Source organism: Schistocerca cancellata, chromosome 5, assembly GCF_023864275.1.
Source record: "Schistocerca cancellata isolate TAMUIC-IGC-003103 chromosome 5, iqSchCanc2.1, whole genome shotgun sequence".
In the NCBI taxonomy this organism is placed as follows: domain Eukaryota; kingdom Metazoa; phylum Arthropoda; class Insecta; order Orthoptera; family Acrididae; genus Schistocerca; species Schistocerca cancellata.
Genome location: NC_064630.1, coordinates 26,973,426 through 26,997,026, shown reverse-complemented (window position 1 = coordinate 26,997,026; position 23,601 = coordinate 26,973,426). Strand labels below are relative to the sequence as shown.

The window sequence follows — 23,601 nt, the reverse complement described above, 5'->3', positions numbered from 1 at the left end:
AGCCGCCTACTGCTGCCGCCCCACACCTGCGCCGTACTCGCCGGATGTGTAACCCTCTTACGATGCGAAACACGCACCATTTTTGTGCTTTTGCCCCGCCTCTCCAGTGGCTCGCACGGATTTACTGTTCAGTGCTGTCATCGAAATTCGTATTCGAAATTTGGCAACACAGCTATAAACTACCACGAGTGATTCTCGACTGTCTTTTGTCACAAGTGCAGTGCAAGTGTTCGAGGACAATATTTTTCTGCAACAGTATGGGGCTTTCCTGTGCACGAATGCAACAAGTACCCTGATGTTTCTGTGGGTAATGATATTTATTCTGTATATTCGACGAAAGGGCGCACTTGCTATCTGCTCCTTTATCTTCCGCACTTTCTTTTAACCGCGACATCAGGCCTCGAATTATTTCTATTTATCACTGAGCTTATTCTAAGTACTTCTTACAGATAGACTAACCGGCTTAATAAGACGAACTAAATCCTCAGTTCTACGCTTGCAGGAAAAGAAATCAAATTCAAATGGCTCTAAGTACTATGGGACTTAACATCTGAGGTCATCAGTCCCCTAGAACTATTTAAACCTAACTAACCTAAGGACATCACACACATCCATGCCCGAGGCAGGATTCTAACCTGCGACCATAGCGGTCTCGCGGTTCCAGACTTAAGCGCCTAGAACCACTCGGCCACACCGGCAGGCAAAAAGAAATGATTTCAGTTTATTGCCGTATGTATCGCCTACGAAGCAGAATGTGGTCAGACTGTAACTGCAGCTTCGAGGAAATAACGCTGTCATTAGCACTGGGATGGATTACAAGACGTCGACCCGTAGAAAACACGGCCATTAATCGGCTGTGAATGGCTTCTGAGTATCTAATAGTCCTTTCAGTGCTTTCGGAAAATTAGTTTCAAGCATCGCGAGAAGGCTATTTTCTTCTTAGACGGTAGCACATCAGCTACGTATTTCATATCACTCACGTAAACGCAACGCAGACGAATTTTCCTCATAATTCCTCCCTGCTACTTACGAACGACAGTTCATTTCCATCTCTGTCACGTGGGCGACTATTTCAGTTCCACAGAACACCCAATAGACGATGCACAAGGGGTGGAATTATGTATATTTCTCACAACTCGCTACTGTCTGGAACCGAGGGACCGCTACGGTCGCAGGTTAGAATCCTGCTTCGGGCATGGATGTGTGTGATGTGCTTAGGTTAGTTAAGTTTAATTAGTTCTAAGTTCTAGGCGACTGATGACCTCAGAAGTTAAGTCGCATATTGCTCAGAGCCATTTGCACCATTTTTGCACCTCACAACTCGTTAATGTTAACTATGGTCTCGTGGTCGTGCGGTAGCGTTCTCGCTTCCCACGCCCTGGTTCCCGGGTTCGATTCCCGGCGGAGTCAGGGATTTTCTCTGCCTCGTGATGGCTGGGTGTTGTGTGCTGTCCTTAGGTTAGTTAGGTTTAAGTAGTTCTAAGTTCTAGGGGACTGATGACCATAGATGTTAAGTCCCATAGTGCTCAGAGCCATTTGAACCATTTAACTATTGGCTCCAGTACTAATCCAGAAGGTTATTAATATTGATCCATGCATAATACAGCACAATACACGTACAATCGCCTTAGGAGCGAGCCCAGAATACACGATGGTCCATTGATAGTGACCGGGCCAAATACCTCACGAAATAAGCATCAAACGAAAAAACTACCAAAGAACGAAACTCGTCTGCCTTGAAGGGGGCAAACCAGATGGCTCTATATTTGGCCCGCTAGATGGCGCTGCCATAGGTCAAACGGATATCAACTGCATTTTTTTAAAATAGGAACCCCCAATTTTTATTACATATTCGTGTAGTACGTAAAGTAATATGAATGTTTTAGTTGTACCACTTTTTTCGCTTTGTAATAGATGGCGCTGTAATAGCCACAAACGTATAAGTACGTGGTATCACGTAACATTCTGCCAGTGCGGACGGTATTTGCTTCGTGATACATTACCCGTGTTAAAATGGACCTTCTACGTTACCGCTGTTGGTGAATGACGCTTCGTCGCTAAATAGATCGCGTGCAAAAAGTCTGTCATCGTCCCGTAATTTCTCTTGTGCCTAGTGGCAGAACTCTACACGACGTTCAAAGTCATCGCCACGCAATTCCTGGTGGATAGAAATATGGTACTGGTGCAATCGATGTTGATGTAGCATTCTCAACACCGACGTTTTTGAGATTCCCGATTCTCGTGTAATTTGTCTGCTACTGATGTACGGATTAGTCGCGACAGCAGCTAAAACACCTACTTGGGCATCATCATTTGTTGCAGGTCGTGGTTGACGTTTCACATGTGGCTGAACACTTCCTGTTTCCTTAAATAACGTAACTATCCGGCGAACGGTCCGGACACTTGGATGATGTCGTCCAGGATACGGAGCAGCATACATAGCACACGCCCGTTGGGCATTTTGATCACGATAGCCATACATCAACACGATATCGACCTTTTCCGCAATTGGTAATTGTAGTTTTTTGGTTTGCTGCTTATTTCGTGAGATATTTGGCCCGGTCACTATCAATGAACCACCCTGTATACACGGTTGTCTTAGGTCATAAACTCGAGTGTTCCTCTCATTGACCAGTACTTCAGATTGTCCCATCCGATGATTCCCGAGTTAAATTTCATCACGGTTTCGGATACCAAAGACAAGAATTTATTCACTGGTTCTCCAAAATATTACTTTTCGGTGATTTCAGTTTACATACAAAGTAAATGTAGTAGTCACTGCCTCTGCGATCGGATATGCATAGATTCACAATTGTCGTGCGACTCACTGGGCGCCATCAGTCAAGAGCCATGCTCCCAATAATCAAAGACAGCCGACCTGGATGCAGCAGTTTCCTAACTCTTCTGTGGATTCCTCAGCGCTGTTACTTCCTACATTTACCATACTGCATACGTTTCACCTTGCGACCCATTGTTCCTTTGTGAGCGTAATTGGTAGTCGTGTTTTGTGCACCATCATGATAGCTGCTATTATCCATTTATCCTAGCTTCTGTAAATCATATCTCACCGTTCACGAAATTTAGAATCTGCTCATATACATTTTTTTTACTAACGATTAAATAATACATTTACAGCTTCTCCTGGCATAATTACATATGTTTATGACGTTTGCAAATTTATTATTCATGAAGCAATAAAATAAACTGAAAATGCAATTAGTATACGAGGCTTATTATTGTGACACCATGATCCTAAGGTTTTACTCACAAGTACACAAATGTAGCGAATATCGTTAAAATACGGTTAACGTATTGCTGCTTGCGGTTTTATATCTTAATTCTTAAGTGCGAGATTATAGATTCGAAGGACTCGGGTTGGATTCCCACTCATTGCTAGGACTTTTATCTGCGATTTACCACTCTTTCTACGGCTAACAATGGTTGCTAATAATATTCCATAGCCGTAGTGCATTGCAGTAAGTTACAGAATGTTTCGCAGTCCACGTTAAACTGTATGTCTCCTTCTATCTGGCTTGCTAAGTTAGTTCAAAGGTCTAATAACACCATGTAGAGTAAAACACTGTGGTGTTCACACCAACGTTCTGGCTAATAAAAGCTTTGCGTGTTTTATAACAGCGAGAAAATGAGTAACAGATGAGTAATAGATGAGTACATCATGTGTGGAAATTTAGACGATGGGTACTTCGGTACTTGTGTTTATCAACGGATTTGGGAAATGGAATTTAAGACTGAACCAGACGGTTATCTGATTGAAGTACAGAAACTCTTCGAAACTATACTCACGTTCATCATAATTTAATTTAAGGGTTATTATGCAATGTAAACAAATGGTTCAAATGGCTCTGAGCACTATGGGACTTAACTGCTGAGGTCATCTGTCCCCTAGAACTTAGAACTACTTAAACCTAACTAACCTAAGGACATCACACACATCCATGCCCGAGGCAGGATTCGAACCGGCGACAGTAGCGGTCGCACGGTTCCAGACTGTAGCCCCTAGACCCACTCGGCCACCTCGGCCGGCTTGCAATCTAAACATTCAACCAATGCGACGTAGTGAAGATTATCTAAACAAAATAGAGTGAGGAAAGGAAGAATAAACGAAAGTGGAAGTATGGTCCTGATGTGAATACGTGTTCATTTTCCGAGTTTTGAAAGAGGCTTGGAAGAGAAATTGTCCAATGTTACGAACGTGGAAAATGCTTCTCAGCGCATCAGGAGGGAGAGCGGAATTCATTACTCGTGTTACGTTATCGCTGCAGGTTTCAGGTTTTTCAAGATCTCGCTGCTGTAACGTATAATCTTAGGTGGCTCAGAATCATCAGCTAGAAAGTTTGATTAACTGTCAAAATCAGTACTCGGGTAAAAACTTGCTGTTTATTTCTATGCTGTCTTCGTAGGGGAGAGGGCAGACCCGTGGCTAACGCAGCGCACGCATGAGGTCGGGCTGGGCGGGTGGCCTAGGCGGCAGGCGCTGTGGCAGCCGGTTCTCCCGAGTGTGCGAGTAGGGAGCTATCTGCCGGCAGCGGGTAGCTGGGAAGGAAGGAAGGCGCAACTCTTCCCACAGCGCCGCGCCGCCCGCTGCCGCCTCGTCTTGCGAAAACCCTGCTCACACTTGTTACAACAGCTGCAGCTTTTCCTTCACAGGCTATTGTGTCAGCAGTGCGCCTCCTGATTGTTTTCCCTTTGGTATACATGTTTGTATCCGACTCTGGATGCAGCTCTTTTTCCCTTATCTATAATGTTTATCTTTCGCCGACTTCGCTTACCCTATAAACGGACCACTAGCTCGCGCGGTCGAGGTTAGAACATGAAATAGTCTGTAGCCTATACGTCGAAGCCACTCCGAAATCCCCCTGAACAAATTTTTGAAGAAAAACCTTAATTAGGTTGGTCAGCCGGTGATTTGAGATCCAGTCCGTGGAAAAATCTTCAAAGTGTCGTACAAGTGACATGGCTACAGTAAAAATGGTTTAAATGGCTCTGAGCACTATGGGACTTAAAACCTGACTTCATCACTCTCCTAGAACTCTGAACTACTTAAACCTAACTAACCTAAGGACATCACACACATCCATGCCTGAGGCAGGATTCGAACCTGCGACCGTAGCGGTCGCGCGTTTCCACACTGAAGCGCCTAGAATCGCTCGGCCACTGCGGCCGGCGGTCTACAGTAAGAATTATACTTTGATTTTAATCTCTCCACCGCTGTTGACTAGTCCATGGTATTTAGGAGCCACGTAGTCGCGACGTTTTTTATTATGCGAATAATTAACGACTCTTTCAGGCTGCACTTTATTCGTACTGATTACTTGTTCAGAATACCTGATCGACGTCCGAATACACACTCCATCGTCAGATGTATTTGGGAAAACAGTCTCATTTATTTTGTTTACGCGCACAGATGGCCTATAACCAGCGGTATTATCCTTTACCATGTTAGAGTTATGTGAAAATTACTGTTTTTGTTTTTTTGTTTTGTTCTGCAACACATTTAAAAACCAAACTAAACGTGGAGCGTACCAGGCAAACCTCAACCTACGAGCAGGTCAGGTTTCATATAGCTTTACGTGATTTGGCCCACATGGTATAATAGTACGATGGTATACCAGTGGTTGTCGGCTGTCGCTGCATGGATTTCATTGAATCAATATTGATGTGAATGGTTTTCCAGATTTAAATGACGATGCGTCAGTATTCTGAAATTGATCAGGTATGATGTATGAATAACTAGCATAAATAACGAGCGTTGTCAGAAAGTTCTTAATCTTTTACACAATTACGTTCATTTTCTGAGAAAAAGTACAACTGCAGTTGTATCTTGAGAACGTCTTTATTCTTGCACACGACTAGTTTCGGTGGCACATTTACTGTTGGATGCACCAAGGAAAGGAAATACTCTTTTCGCAGTGGTGGGACCTGAGGATGGCGGTAATGTGACGCCGAAACTAGTCGTGTGATAGAATAAAGACGTTCTCAAGATATAGCTGTGATGGTACTTTTTCTCATATACATCGTCATCAGTTTGGCATACGGTAATCTTCGTTGGATTATTTCATTGAGGCATCCTCAGTACCGTCCTTTTGTATCAATGTGCGACTAGAGACTTAGACGCAAAGGAATTACACCACTACACATGGTTCTTTGAGATCGTCATCATAGAAAAACATACTTGAACGACACGCGTGAATTATGCATTACTTTGGAAAATACAAGAAGTTAGTCTGAAGTTACTTTCAGGCATTGTGATTGCCGAGGCAATCAGATTGCCTAATTGGAAGAGTATTCCCCATCAGAATGTCATTTTATGTGAACAGACTGGGACAAATGTCTGCAAAAATGAAAACTTCTTTTGTCATAGAAACCACTCTTATAGTTTTAGGTGTCTCACACTGACCTGGACTCTGTGATCTCCTGTAACTGTCAAAACCAATACACAGATGAAAAAAATTCTATTTATTTGTATAGTTTACACTTTACACTCTCTTGCACATGTGCTCATATACCTCAGTATTAACACTTTTTGCCTCTTGGTAATAATAAACGTATAAAGGGAAATAATGAAAGGCTTTTTAAAGCTACTCGAAGTATCTGTTTGTTTAGGTAAATTTTCCTAGAAGGTCTGTACGTCAAACAGGTACGAAAAAGTTTAAGGTCTGTGAAGCCTATACGAAGAGGAAAACGGAATATCGTGTGTTGTTTAAATCAGGCTTTCACGATAATGGGCTTTCAGTGCATAGTTTTAAGGAGCTTTTAAACGCAACACTTATGTTACGTAGCTACAGTGACACTATAATTCTTGATTTTCGCTCTTTTTAGGAACAAATTAGGTCTTGAGTTCACTTTTCTGAGAATGAGTGCCTGTTTTCCAACCATGTTAAAGTCTACAAACGAATACCTAAAAAAACATTAATAAGAATTATCACACTCTCCGTTGGACGTCTTGGCTGCCGTGGGCACCGGAGATATCGAAAACATACGTCAAACATTCATTATTTTTTTTCAGGACTAGTTTTTAATTTTCATGGAATTATCGTAACTGCTTATATCTAGTAAAGTCTCAAGCCTAATTCTATTGTCCTTGTCATTTACGATATTAGTTCTTTTAAAGCTCTGACCACTGTCCTTAGTAACAATCTTTCTGATTTTTCTCACACATTTTCCGTAGCACCAAATACTTTCTGTCGCATGTTGCCCATGTGATGAACACTGTTTTACCACAAGGCAGGTGAATATAAAGACTATTTACAGGGGTAATGTGTAGTAAGTACTTTCCGTATCCCACTTTAACTCCTATTGGTTGCTAATAATATGCCATAGCCGTAGTGCATTGCAGTAAGTTAGTACGTTTACTAATTCAAGCAATCACCACATTCCACTGCCAAGAAATAATTAGAATGTGAGCACTGAGTACAAAAAGAATATAGTTAATGTCATTGATATATCAGCAGAATATAACCGACTGAGGACTGCCGGGTTACTGAGCGACGCGTGATACTTGTTTTGTACGGGAAGAATATCCATCGAAGAGCTACAAGCAAGAAGCAGTGCAAAATAGGTTCAAAGAAAGACTGTAGGTGCGAAATGGATCTTCTGCCCCTTCAAAGCTTGGACCCAAGATATGGAAAGTATAAGGTCATCACGTGTTATGTTAGAGTGTATAACTGAGTACAGTTTTGTCGCATCTGATCTGCATCAACCGGCCAGTGTGGCCGTGCGGTTCTAAGCGCGTCAGTTTGGAACCATGCCTCGGGCATGGATGTGTGTGATGTCCTTAGGTTAGTTAGGTTTAAGTAGTTCTAAGTTCTAGGGGACTGATGACCTCAGTAGTTAAGTCCCATAGTGCTCAGAGCCATTTGAACCATTTTTTTGATCTGCATCAGCAGTGCGCAGTGAGGACATTTCTGTGACAAAGAGAGTTGTTTGGTGCGGCTGGGCTCGTCACGGTATAGTGTGAGGGAGAGACAGACAGATGGTATCACGTGTAGCGCGGGTCGACAGCTACAAGGCGCCCGGCTGTGCTGCATCGCATCGCGCCGCTCATGATGCTGCTGCTTCGCAGCGACTCGTCTTAATTCGACGCCGTTAGTCAGCTACGGCCGGCGGTGACTGAGCGTTGCGACATGTCTCCACTGCGGTGAACAGAAGGTTGTTGAACGTAACATCACCACAGACAGTGGACCCCTGGGAGAAACTTTGGCCCCCAGTGCCAACTGGCCTTGACATTTCTCCGCTGAACTAGGCAGGTACGCAGCTGCTGTCGGGTCATGTGACGCAGTCGTTCTGGTAGAGCTGCGAGTGGACGGCAAACGAATGAGTCACCCTGTGGAATGAGGAAGCGCTCTCTAGAGAATGAGTCGCATACTACAATACTTTCTGTTCTAGTGTGGAAAACATTTTATGGAATATTCCAAAATAACACTTGTGTTTGTAAATAATGTAAATGTTCTACTTCGTATAGAGAATACGTTAAGAAAAATAAATTACGAAAAATCAAATAACGGTATTGCTGTATCGCTGGAGATGACCTTACATGTACAACGCTACGAGGATTCTTTGTACTGTACATATACCAAGTACAAGACATCAGTATGGCATTGTTTACCATCTCAGATTTTTAATAAACATCTAACAAAATTACGAAGCTATTTGAAAATTAGCTGAACCCAAGTTCGCACAATAGTATGGAAAATAAACTAAAAAGTAACTATTTCAGCCGCTATGGAACCGTACAAAAAATTGTTGGCATCAGGGACTCCTGACTCGAAGATAGTGTCTGACTGGCAGTCTCTGTACTGTACTAGAGGTAACACACTTCCAGTTTTAGATAAAAATTTAGATTATGAACTGAATTAATTCAGGATCCATTGCAGAAAACTATTAACTCCAGTCGTACTGCACTAACGATTGATGAAACAAACGCCACTGTGTTGACAGTTCTGATCCTTGACTGAGACGCTCGAAGACGCTGCGGCGTTTACGTCTCCTATCAAGCGGGCCCAGAAACTTAAACAGCACCGCACTCACTTTCCAGCACTGTAGAGAGCTCTAAGACAAACACTCTTGTGTACGGTTCATCAAGCACGTTTCTCATTGCAAGGTGTATCTTTGGTTCATATCGCTCTGAGCGCTATGGGACTTAACATCTGGGGTCATCAGTCCCCTAGAACTTAGAACTACTTAAACCTAACTAACCTAAGGACATCACACACATCCATGCCCGAGGCAGGATTCGAACCTGCGACCGTAGCAGTCGTGCGGTTTCAGACTGAAGCGCCTAGAACCTCTCGGCCACCACGGACGGAAGGTATATCTTTACTTTATGTTTTACCACTTCTTCCATAACGTAAAAAAGTGACACACACATTTCGTATTACACTTCAACACATCATAATGTACGGTAGACTTCCGTTAATGACACAGACGTTGCCGATAGAATCAGGAGAAGAAATCGCTAACCTTTGGGTAGTGCACTATGCAGGTGACTCACCTATACACGCGTCTCTCGTTGGAAACAATCATTATGACCACTGACAAAATAGTGGTCCCGGGCAGGAGCTAAGAAAGAAAGCTTTACTGGCTGTTCCTTGGTACGTATTGTATCGTACAAGTAAGTAATATTATGAATACCTCTGTTAATAAAATCCCTATTTGGGGAGCAAAATAACTGATGATGGTCGAAGTAGAGAGGATATCAAATGTAGACTGGCAATGGCAAGAAAAGCGTTTCTGAAGAAGAGAAATTTGTTAACATCGAGTATAGATTTAAGTGTCAGGAACTCGTTTCTGAAAGTATTTGTATGGAGTGTAGCCTTGTATGTAAGTGAAACATGGACGATAAATAGTTTGGACAAGAAGAGAATAGAAGCTTTTGAAATGCGGCACTACAGAAGAATGCTGACGATTAGATGGGTAGATCACATAACTAATGAGGAGGTATTGAACAGAATTGGGGAGAATAGAAGTTTGTGGCTCAACTTGACAAGAAGAAGGGATCGCTTGGTAGGACATATTCTGAGACATCAAGGGATCACAAATTTAGTATTTTAGGGCAGCGTGGAGGGTAAAAATCGTAGAGGGAGACCAAGAGATGAATACACTAAGCAGATTCAGAAGGATGTAGGCTGCAGTAGGTACTGGGAGATGAAGCAGCTTGCACCGGATAGAGTAGCATGGAGAGCTGCATCAAACGAGTCTCAGGACTGAAGACCACAACAACAACAACAATGGTCATGGAAACCTATGTACATATATTTATAGGTACTGTAAATAAAGAAAACATGTAGGCTAGATGTTTAGTAACAGAACCTACTAATCCAGGGCATTGTAGTACACTGCATGGATACAAGCTACCAGTGCTTCTCTTTCTCTCTGGTAAGAAGTAAAGTGCTCGCTGTGTTTCACTGACAGCGAGAAGGAAGCCTTCTGACTTGGAACGGTACCAACATCGGACGAAGAATTAGTAACTACTGTGTAACACCACCTCTGGCATTGCTAGTAGTCTTAATCCGGCGAGAAAGAGCACACATTTCTACACCTACATCTTCATCTACAATGATACTCTGCAAATCAAACTTAAGTGCTTGGCAGAGGGTTCATCGAACCACCTTCACAATAATTCTCTATTTTTCCACTCTCGAACAGCGAGCAGAAAAAACGAACATCTATATCTTTCCGTGTCAACTCTGATTTCCCCTGTTTTATTATGATGATCGTCTCTCCCCACGTAGGCCGGCGTCAACAAAATATCTTCGGATTAGGAGGACAAACTAGGTGATTGAAATTTCGTAAGAAGATTCCGCCGCAACGAGAAACGTCTTTGTTTTAATGGTGTCCATCCGAAATTCTGTATCATGTCTGTGACACTCTCTTCACTGTTTGGCGATGATTCAAAATGTGCTGCTCTCTCCTGAAGTTCGTCGATGTACTCTGTCAGTCCTATCTGGCAAGGATCCGAGACCGCGTAGCAGTACTCCAAAACAGGACGGACAACCGCGGTACAGGGAGTCTCTTTAGCAGAGATGTTGCATCTTCTAAGTATTCTGCCAATAACACGCAGTCTTTGGCTTGCTTTCCCCACAACATTGTCAAAATGTTCTTTCCAATTTAAGTTGTTCGTAATTGTAATTCCTAAGTATTTAATTGAATTTACGGCCTTTAGATTGATTTATCTTGTAACCGAAGTTTAACGGATTCTTTTTAGCACTTACGTTGATGATCTCACACTTTTTATTAATTAGGATCAATTGCCAACCTTCGCACCATTCACATGTATTTTCTAAATCGTTTTGCGATTTGTTTTGATCTTCTGTTATAGATAAGGGACAGCAGAGGGCCTGAAACACTTCCCTGGGGAACGCAAGAAATCATTTCTGTTTTACTCGATCACTTTCCGTCAATTTTTACGAACGGTGACCTCTCTGACAGTAAATCACGAATCCAGTCACATAATAAAAACGATATTCCGTAAGCACGCAATTTCACTACAAGCCGCTTGTGTGGCACAGTGTCAAAAGTCTTTTGTAAATTTAGAAAAAAATGGTTCAAATGGCTCTGAGCTATATGGGACTTAACTTCTGAGGTCATCAGTCCCCTAGAACTTAGAACTACTTAAACCTAACTAACCTAAGGACATCACTGACATCCATGCCCGAGGCAGGATTCGAACCTGCTACCGTAGCGGTCGCGCGGTTCCAGACTGTAGCGCCTAGAACCGCTCGGCCACTCTGGCCGGCTGTAAATTTAGAAATCTGGAATCAATTTGAACCCCCTTGCCAATAGCACGTAACACTTCGTGTGTGTAAAGCGCTAGTTGTGTTTCACAGGAACGATGCTTTCTAAATAATTTATACAAGTATCCCACATCCAGCTGAAACCACTCGTTGACGATGAGATCCCTTAGAGCTATCAAATTGCGAAGATGTCAGTTGCTACGTTCCAGCTGCTATTCCTAACATTCTTTCACGTTTTCCAAGGAATTAAGATCGAATGATTCATCTGACCAGTAGAGATGAGATCTAGAGGCTGAGTTTTTCGTCAAACTAGGAACATACGATGTGAACACGACTGTTGTCATCTCGGAACGACGTAGTAGAAAAGAAAATACTTTTTTACAGATAATTGTGAAATAAACGTGCTTGTTCATTTGCACGGCAGTTTGAATGAGTGCGTCAAAGTCATGGTACGAAAATCAGTCCCATAGCATCTCATAATCATCTCCGGTTCGAATTACAGGCTCCACACAGTGGGTTAAACGCCCCACTGGACCGTCTGACGCTCGACCACTGTTCTGAGGCCGTGTCACGTGGCTACGAGTGGTTACCATTCTTTGCAGTCGTTGTGGATTGTCTGCGGCGACACATCAACAAATCGGGCAATTTCATCCAGCGTGTGCTCATCGCCACCTCCGAACACGACACGTCCTTGCCCTCGCCCTGCCGTCCCATCTTGCTGCTGACCACTCCGTGCAACTGACTGGCCCAAACCCGCCACACCACTGCCGCGACTTATGCCAGTGGGATGTCAACGCTGGAGGGTCACGGGACCGCCCGGTACTAGCTCCGCATCACATACAGCGCCGTATGGGGACCAGAGTGTCCATTTGAGCGGACGGCTAACATTTTGGCCGTTGAGCTTCAGTGTTTCGCGAGGAAGTGCCGTGAGTGAGGAAGCGGCCGCCAAGGCCCCGCCAGCGGCAGAGGCCGGCCTCATCCGTGACCGGACTGGGCGCTGGGCTCGGGCGAGGCCCACGCGGCGACCGCCCAGGCAGGCAGGCCGGCGGGTGTCCGGCCTTGGGCGTAATGCCGCTGTTTGGCTGCGCCGCCACCGGCCGTGTTCGTGACCGCACGCCGCGCACCAGCCCAGCAGCCGGCCAGCCCTGTTTGCCTTCCCGCCATCGCGCCACCTTGCCTTCTCAGCTCGCCTGTAACGACCTTTTAATGGCGGCTCCGGCCGTTCCATCGACGCCACGACTCGTATCGGCTGATCTGGTCTCCCGACGGTCTCTGTTCGCTCTGGGTCGATAAATATTTTCCTACGCAACCTGCATTGCCAACCTAGAATATTTTTTGTCAGTCTTCTGACCGCCACTACTTTTTCTCCTGTGCGACAACCTCTCACAGTAGTACTGACATCCAACAGCTGTTGTTTAATCTCAGCCTCTGTTTTTCTCTCTATGGCTCCCTCCAGTAACACGAAACTTATTCAGTGATGTACTATGCCCTAACCTCCAGTCTCACATCCTAGTCCATATTTCGATTCCTTCCCCCCTTCCCTCTCCCGATTCCCCTGAGGACTTCTTCAGTTCATATCTCATCAGTCTGCTTAATTTTCAGCATTCTTATGTAACACCACACCTCAAAAACTTCGATTATCTGATTTCCAGTTTTCCGACAGTTCATGATTCATTACCATACAACTTTTGCTCCAAACGTAAATTCACAGAAATTTCTTTCTCAGAGTGATACTCTCTCAGATTGTCTTAGTGAGGAATACTCTGTTCACCTGTGCAGCTGTACTTCGTATATCTTTCTTGCTCGTACATCATGCATTACTTTTCTCTCAGGATAGCAGAATTCGTTGACTTATTCTACTACAGTCCCCAATTTTGATGTTAAATTCACCGAAATGGCGCAAAAGGCTCTGAGCACTATGGGACTTAACATCTGTGGTCATCAGTCCCCTAGAACTTAGAACTACTCAAACCTAACTAAGCCAAGGACATCACACACATCCATACCCGAGGCAGGATTCGAACCTGCGACCGTAGCAGTCGCGCGGCTCCGGACTGAGCGCCTAGAACCGCGAGACCACCGCGGCCGCCTTAAATTCACCGGTATTGTCATAATATCATTTGGCTACCTCTGATAACTTTCTTCTTTCTACGATTTACTCTGTCCATATCCTTTTCTCATTTGAGATTTTATATTGCCCGCATCTCGTGGTCGTGCGGTAGCGTTCTCGCTTCCCACGCCCGGGTTCCCGGGTTCGATTCCCGGTGGGGTCAGGGATTTTCTCTGCCTCGTGATGGCTGGGTGTTGTGTGCTGTCCTTAGGTTAGTTAGGTTTAAGTAGTTCTAAGTTCTAGGGGACTGATGACCATAGATGTTAAGTCCCATAGTGCTCAGAGCCATTTGAACCATTTTTTGAGATTTTATTCTACTCAATAGTTTAATTCCTTCCTCTCGCTAAGGATTTCAATATCCACGAATAATCTTACCGTTGACATCTTTTCAACCAGAATTTCAATCTCACTCCTGAACTTTTCTTTTATTCTGTCGTTGCTTCTTCGATGTACAAGTTGAAGAATAGGGGAGGAACACTGCTTTCCTTACTTACCCTTTTTTAACCCGAGCGCTTCACTCTTGGTCTTCCACTCTTCTTGCTCCTTCTTTATTCTTATACTGACACTTTACGTACTACTCGTCTTTCCCTACAGCTTATAACTATTTTTCTAAGAACTTCAAACAACTTAAATTTTTAATTTTGTGTTACACTTCTCGCACAGGAGGCGAAGCTAATCTGCGAGCAACATATAAAATTCACTGAGTAGATATTCCATTCGATCGTATTGGAATACCGTTCTCTCATGCCGTATTCAGATAAAGTATAACATTTAAGCCTCAAAACTACTTTCCTACTCGCATGACGAGGAATTCTCATTCTTTTTTCCTCCATTTCCCGCCGCACTCTAGCGTTGACTGAGCAGGAACTGTATCTAACAACAAATAATGGCCACGTCTCTACAATATTTCCACACCCTCGTTCAATCCGAACTGATGATTTCACACACTCGATCAGTACTGAAGAGTTTTCCGTACAACGAGCTTGTACTCATTTGTTTTTTAGAGACAGCAACATTTCAGAGAATACACTTAGGAAAAAAATTTAGTTAGTATTTACTCTCACTATAACTAGAATTGTTTTCGTCTCGCTTCGAGAGTTACGTATTGGTATTATTTAATATGCTTCACCCTTAATCCACTGTCTTTCGCGAAAAGCAAGTCATATGTTGTCTCGAAATTGCTCCGTTACAACGCTCAGCTTTACAATAGTACGAGTACTCCAACGGCTGAACAGTCCTTCAGCTAGTCTGGCAGCACGTCTGAATTCTTCCCCCCGCCTCCTGTAATCTGCCCTGAGGATGAACTCATAAACTTGATCGGTACTCGCACTTTTCTTGTATTTTCCTCTCATCCACTTCCAGTAATACGCGTCCATCAACATTTTAGTCTAGCTAGACCATTAATTAGGCCAAGCAAACAATTGATCTGTGACAATCTGGATTGTTAAACGAGCATTTGGACCGGATTCGTTTCTCTCGACGACTGCATCGGTGGCAAACAGTTTCAGCGTGTCGCTCACACTTTTCGAACTGCCGCCCATGCACACTGTGAACAAGAACGGTCCCGCCATTCATCCCACGCGCCATTCGCGATCGGAATAGGGAAGCGGAGATCAGTCAAAAATGTTCAAATGTGTGTGAACTTCCGAGGGACCAAACTGCTGACATCATCGGTCCCTAGACTTACACACTACTTAAACTAACTTGTACTAAGAACAACACACACCCATGCTCGAGGGAGGACTCGAACCTCCGACGTGAGGGGCCGCGCAGTCCGTAACATGGCGCCTCAAACCGCGCGGCCACTCCGCGCGGCGAGATCAGTCAGTGATAGCGGAAGTACCCTCAGCCACACGGAAACAGGTGGTGTGCGGAGTATTGATGTAGATACAGGAGAAGATTCGGAATACGCTCCTTGGTCTGTATTCAACTTTTGCGTAATACCTCTGTGGTTCTATGAGTTTTTAAAATGCAAGTTTACGTTGAAAGTGAAGCCGTTATTATGTGCTAGAAGCCCGCGACGTACAGATGTTGATTATATTCCAATACAATTTTGTTGCTATACACAGTCTCTCGCCACAAAGGACTATCTGCTCTGTGATAAATTGGTGACATATTTGAACTAAAAAGAAGGCATTTATCGCTATCCTCGGAGACAAATTCTGCGCTATTTCCTTAGAGGTGATTGGAAGCCGCATTAGTACAATGTTAGAGGAGGTGTATTCCCGCCCTCAACGTAAAAACTCATTGGCTTCCCTAAACAGCTCTAGATAAGCGTGTTTTCCGTCATTTTGCGCACATTTGACAGTAATGCCACTTTGCGAATTTTCTTTGACTACTGTACCCCCTGTGCACCTTGCTACAGACGACCTCCGAGCTCACCGGGCAGTGTCACTGCCATCCAAAGCGAAGGTCGTGGCTTCGAGTCATGTTTCGTGCGTGGGTATGGGTTTTTAAAGTACTTTCAGTATAAATTTGAACATGGCTGACGTTTGCAGCAACCGTATACACAAATTTGAAAAAGATGTAAAAAAAATCAGCCAACCGGTTGGATAGGTTTTCTATATACCTTGACCAGGTTCCGTCACCTCTAAGGGTGACTTCATCAGAAGGTAAGGTAATTACATACTTTCAGTATGTGTCTGTTCTCGCTAGTTGGCAAACCAATAACACAATAGGCAATGACGGTACATTACGTGAAATGTAAGAAGTTGAGCTGATTAAATGGTTAGTTAACCAGAAGAGCAATAGGCCTACAGAAAAGGAAATGAAAAAGAAAAAAGACTGACCGACTAGCCGAGAGAGCCAAATCCAAGAATCTTATTCGTCTTGTCTATTATCGGTTTTCAATGATTACGACGTGCTATTTTAAAACAGGGCAATTACAATAAGATTGGGAAATAATTAGTGGGTTTAGGCCCGAGTAACGATATCCTTTATGTAAAATGTATCACAATTTAATTAATCATAATTTACGAACGAAAATAATGTGAAATTCTCATTGATAATAAGAAGATATGTAGTATCCCATTGCACCAATAAATGCAGAAAAGATCAGCTTAAGAATAAAGCAAGATGACAGACGAGCATCGGTTTGCGAGGTAGTTGTGCACTTACTGTTCCTCTCCTGAACTATAGCAATTATGAAATGCTCATCTCATTCATTTATATCGTAATCTTCTTAGAAATTACGCAGGAACCCATCCCGTTCTGGTGAAGGAAATGAAAGCAATTTCAGACGAAGCTACGCCATTAACGGCGGTAATTTGAAAAGAACAGACCGGCAAACAGATTCTCGCTGCGACTTGAAACTGTTTCTTCTTGTTACTTCTCAGAAATCGGCTGTCACATCAAACGTTACATTGATGCTTTAGACACTTGGGGTTTGTCAGTAAAACTTGAAATCGGAACAACTTCAGTAAATAACAACAGGCACCACATGCTCCTCTGCACTTTTACATTAACAGACTACAGTATTTATTCAGGTTTCGCAGAAGTTTAAAAAATCCATATAGATTACGTCTTTGTGTTATACAATACTTTACTTCTGTAGAAGACATTTCGAATTGCCTTTTGTTGCAAAACTAATAGTTTTTATAGAGCAAAAAAAATTATGTACACATATTTTCGTATAGAATGGTTATTTCAAATATCAGTTGCTGCCTGTAAGCCGTTGTGGGAATATATTACCACGTATAACTGACAACTGCTTCTGCTACCGAGCTTCCAAAACAACTGCTACCGGGGAGACCAACCAAATGTAGCCGTGAACTTAATTCCTTCCTGGACAATTGTTCAGCGTTTATGGGACATAGAGCGATTCCTGTAGGGTCGCGAGCTTTAATGCCAGTTAAAAGCAAACGTTAAACCGGTATCCGTTCTTGACAGCTCTGACCTATCTCGATTTAAAATGAGAAAACGATAACTTCGTACTCACTGCTCTCTTCTGTAGGACTCTAATCTTTCTACGTATGAACGCAACTGCATTTAAGTAACATCCGTTTCTTAAAGAATTGTTCTCATATTCGGGAGAAACCGTTTGATTACATGAAGCACATTTATTTCCAGTTATGCGAATGCTGATACTGGTTCCGCAAAATAATAACACCCCATTATTTTAACTGTTCTTTTCGACAGGGTTCACACTCCATATATATCATCTCAGTCTCTATGGGAATAAATAAATATGTTCTGTTTAGTCAAACTAGAGCGAAGAACAATGTTTGAAATATCTAAATATTTAAGTCTCATAAATCAGATCATATCTTTCTGAAAACAATTTGTTTGTTTTGCAGCTCCTTAAACATTCTGTATGATTTAGAATATAAAAAAGAGAACGTGGTCAACATAAAATATTTATTCAGAACATGATAACAACTGTATTTTTCAGAAGATTGAGAGACAACCTCGATATCGCTAAAACAATCCGCTATAACAGATTTATTCGTCTCCACAGAAAGCAGCGTATACCTATTTTAGACGGAAAGCTGGTTGGTACAATCAAAGCGAGTGTGAAACACATTACATTCGCTTCTGTACAACACGTAGAGTCATGCTAACAATTGATGTAGCACCTAAGCAGGAGTCAAGAAACAGAGTGTACTTATTGATAACATCCTGAACTGGAAGAGGCATACTACAGAGCTTCTCAAACAATTAAGTTCAGCTACTTTTCCTCTTTGTATAACTGTTAGTCTTGGAAACCAACATATCGACCTTCTAAAATATTTTGCATATTGCCACCTAATAATTTTCTGGCGTAACTCGTCACTAAGGAAGAAAGTATTTATTGCACAAGAATATTATGTGGTGTTCACCCACGGCCGTCGTGAATGTAACCTCGTCAAGGAGCTAGGTATTTTAACTGTACCACCTAGAATACACATACTCGATCATGGAATTCGTCCATCACAATTTCAGAGAGGAAAATGACCTTTGTTATTCATTGCTAAAGCTGTCAGTGGTTCAGAAAGGGGTTCAATATGCAGTAACCATGTTATTTGCATGATAATATGAAATGTCTGACAGGTAGCGAAGCAAGTTTAATATAATTTAAAATCGAACATGGATAAAATAGTGTTAATTTAAAATCGTTTCTCCTGGACAGCTACTTCTATAACACTGACCAGTTTCTACTTAAACACTGGTAGCCAGGAAAAAAATAAAACTGTAGTTGCCTGAGTAGGACTACAAATAACTTGTGAATTACTGTTAAACTAATCATGAATGCCTATCCTATAAACTGACTCTTTCCGCATCATTTAGATAAAGGAATGGTTCAAATGATCTATGGAACAAGTAGCTAACTAAGTACAGGAATAATTTTTCTCAGCTGCTGTATTCGAATGAAATTCTTGCCACACGTGTTTCCTTCCAGTTGTTGTTGTTGTTGTGATCTTCAGTCCTGAGACTGGTTTGATGCAGCTCTCCATGCTACTCTATCCTGTGCAAGCTACTTCATCTCCCAGTACCTACTGCAACCTACATCCTTCTGAATCTGCTTAGTGTATTCATCTCTTGGTCTCCACCTACGATTTTTACCCTCCACGCTGTCCTCCAATACTAAATTGGTGATCTCTTGATAGCTCAGAACGTGTCCTACCAACCGATCCCTTCTTCTACTCAGGTTGTGTCACACGCTTCTCTTCTCCCCAATCCTATTCAGTACCTCCTCATTAGTTATGTGATCTACCCTTCAGCATACTTATGTAGCACCACATTTCAAAAGCTTCTATTCTCTTCTTGTCCAAACTATTTATCGCCCATGTTTCACTTCCATACATGGCTACACTCCATACAAATACTTTCAGAAACGACTTCCTGACACTTAAATCTATACTCGATGTTAACAAATTTCTCTTCTTCAGAAACGCTTTCCTTGCAATCGCCAGTCTACATTTTACATCCTCTCTTCTTCGACCATCATCAGTTATCTTGCTCCCCAAATAGCAAAACTTTTCACAATTATAAGTACTATAGATATCTGTATTTCGAAGGAAGATTACGCTTTAATGTGCCGTCGACCTCGAAGCCATTAGAGACGAATAGGAAAGAAGGTACAGTCAGGGAGTCATCCCGGCTTCCAATTTAAAGGGGTCCAGGTAAAACCCAGGAAAATCTTGATGGTAGGATGGGTACTTGAACCGTACATTCCGCGCATGTGAATCCAGTGCCTTAACCACAACTACACCTAGCTCGGTCGCTCAGCAAGTATTCCAGAATAGGCATCTGCATCCCACGGTTTCCTTTTCTTAGGAGGCGCGCGGAAGAATAAGGAAAGAACGGTACCTGACAGAATGAATATTTCATCCTGCAGCCGACTTACTGTAAAGCAGTTCCATATCAGTCGTAGCATCTTCTCCAGGCCTGATAGACATGCGCGACAATTGTGGCGGTTGGCTTCAGCTACTGCCGCACTTGAAGCTGTAAGAGCAACTCGTGAGTGGCACATGTACGACTCGCTTAGTAAGAGAATGTTGCTGTCGTATTTAAATACAGTATTTGTGTCAGACTACATTTCACTTGCTCTGCTTGTAACAAATTTATAAATTTTTTTCATATCCCATACTGTAAACTGAACTAAGTAACTTCAAGAATACTGCGAATTCATAATATCAAGTAAATTATTTCATTTTAGCTCTTGCGGTTGGTAAGGATGCATCCAGTTTGAAACGCGGAGGTATTTTTTATTTTTATTTTGTGTAATACTGTGCGCTTACAGAATTGATGAAACTTTCGAAAAGAAACGCTCTAACAAAAAAAAAAAAATAATAAAAAAAAATCAAATAAAAAAAAATCGCAGTGGCAACAGAAAAGTGTTGGATGTATTTTAGTTAAGCAACAGCTAAGAAACATGAAGTACAATATTTAACCATCAACTGAATGCTGTCCCATGTCTGTCGACTTGGTTTCCGCATACACTCGTTCGACTGCCTAAACGGGTTCTAGCATTCGGCATTAGCTGCAATGATGGGTCTCGTCTAGTGAGTGGCATTGACACAACTGTTCACTGAGCACATTGTCGTGAGAGCTTTTAAAGACTAGTGGTGTGCTTTCGGTTTTATGCCCGAAAGCATATAATTAACTAGTCACTCCGAGAAAATTTGAGAGCAGCTTCGTAGGCGATCAGATGAGCCACACCCAAACGGAATCCGTGACTTAGATTAATGACTGCAGGCAGCGTGGGTGTGGCTACGTATAGGTGAGGAACGCGCGGGCGCCCCCAAAATGATAAAGCGAGATAAAAAGATGGAAAACGAGGGGAGGGCCTAAATAATCCCCACCCCCGACAGATACACAAACACGCAAATAGTGTGAAAGTGTTATGAATTCTGGCAACGAGTTCACCTTCGTTAACCATATGTGGTACATGACACGCGCGTCGGCCTCGAAGTGACGCACGGACTGGGTGTGCCATTAGCGGCGAATAACAGATAGGGAGCAGTTTGGACGTGACAGGGAGCATATCGTCCGAGCTCTCTGTAAACACTCTAGGGCGTTCACGTCGCTGAATCAACGCCGTGTCCAGTGTCTTGCGTTCGTGCAACTGAGGGACTCCGTTACTAGAGCTCCGTAATCCACTCACCGCCCACGTACGTGTCCATCCGAGAAAAGCAGCATTTCTTCTGTGTCTCCGTTTTTTTGGTTCTACCAGTTTATTAAGTGACGGCCCGGACATGTATCTGACGGTATGACTGTATTCTTAGGGAATATTGAGCTCTAGGAGACGAGCTCCTAACGGGATATTTGTTGCTAGAATTTCTCATTACAACGGCTACTACATCTGCAAGTGATAAAATTACGGATGTGTGTCTGGAATTGGGGCGCAATTAGTGAAATGGCGCCCTTGCGAAGACGTGTTTGGTACTTCGTAGCATGAACAAGCAGCACTCTGATCGACGATTACTCACCAATTTAAGCATTATCATATCTGACAACAAAAGGGATCGTTCGTAATTCCTACTGAGTGACCAAGTTCCTTTAGCCTTAATCATTTAACGTGATGTAGTTAGAACACGAACTGGTAAAACGCTTGCCTTGCTTTTCAAGCGTCACGTGAAATTGCTTCTTTGTACAGAGTGGTTGTGCCGGCCGGAGTGCCCGAGCGGTTCTAGGCGCTACAGTCTGGAACCGCGCGGCCGCTACGGTCGCAGGTTCGAGTCCTGCCTCGGGCATGGTTGTGTGTGGTGTCCTTAGGTTAGTTAGGTTTAAGTTGTTCTAGGTTCTACGGGACCGATGACCTCAGAAGTTAAGTCCCATGGTGCTCATAGCCATTTTTACAGAGTGGTTGTAATTACACTATCGTCACTTTAGAAGGCCCCCATAAAAAACGAGTCATCGTAGGACCAGAAAAATAACAAATAAATCTTGACAGAAGCACATTTCACAATTTCGACATGATAGGATAAAATTTCTTAACTGCGTACCATGTTTACGCTCGACGCTACACACGGTGTTCAGTGTGACAAACTTCTGCATCCACGACAGCCTGGAACTGCAAATGGTTCAAATGGCTCTGACCTCTATGGGACTTAACATCTGAGGTCATCAGTCCCCTAGAACTTAGAACTACTTAAACCTAACTAATCATAGGACATCACACACATACACGCCCGAGGCAGGATTCGAACCTGCGACCGTAGCAGCAGCGCGGTTCCGGACTGAAGTGCCTAGAACCGTTCGGCCACAACGGCCGGCCTTGGAACTGCACTAGAGACTCCGTGTGACAGTTGTTCTCAGCAGTCTTCCAACGGTGGACCACGGAATGTTCAGCTGCCGCGACACACTCCCGGTGATGCTTGGAATCGCACATTGCATCCAGCCTGTCAGCCATGACAGCTTCTACAACAATTTGTAGAGCAAATTAGTCATCGATCTCTACGAGGAGCAAATTCCAAATTCTCAGTTTATTCGAATTTCTGGATCATGTTCTTCAACACCAGTAGGTAAAGAGTACCTCTCAGTGTTCCTCTAAGGCGTCGATGTTCGCGAACATCAGCAGCAGTATTGATATTGTTTTCTTAAAATAGTTTTTTATTTGTCCGCGGTTTTCGAGCAGTGCAGGAGCTGTGTCACAACAGCTGAACATTCCATGGACCACCGTTAGAAAGGCGCTGCGAACAGCGGTGCAATGGTGTCTCTGGTGCCGTTCCAGGCTGTCGTGGACGCAGGCGGTTGTCACACAGAACACCGTTTGTAATGTGGAACGTGAACATGGCACGCAATTGCGAGTGTAGCCTTGCTCACATTGTCCAGACCGATGCCGCCTGTTTGCAACAGTAATGCAAACTGATGCTTGTGGTTCCATCCTACATCGCCTCACCGGTACCGACACCTAGCGGGAAGTCATGACACTAATACTTTTAACAAAGCAAATCCTGCACCTCGCTGTCTGAACATCATTCCTACATCCACATAAAGCACCACTAGTTAAGAGAAACGGATGTCAAATTTCATAGATACACGCCTTTTATACCTCTTTTGACGTAACTTTCTAAACCTGCTGCACACTCTTCTCGAGCACGTTACAGACCGTTGGCAAAAGTTAACGAATTGTAGTGTAAATACTGACAAATAAAATGATTTGAGCTCTCTGTATCAGCTCAGTGGCATCCTCTTCTGAATCTCCTAAACAGTGGCCCTTAAACTCGGAGAAAAAAAGAATATTCTTAGTACTATAACGGAGGTTTATCGGTTATCCGGGGAGGATAACTAAAGTAGTACCAGTTTCGGTTACAA

The 23,601-nt window shown here is 43.1% G+C and overlaps 1 protein-coding gene across 1 annotated transcript in view; it reads left to right on the top strand.

The window, feature by feature from the left end:
- LOC126187927 (probable cytochrome P450 4aa1) overlaps positions 1–23,601 on the top strand; it is a 279,646-nt gene that overhangs the window by 92 nt on the left and 255,953 nt on the right. The window lies entirely within an intron of this gene.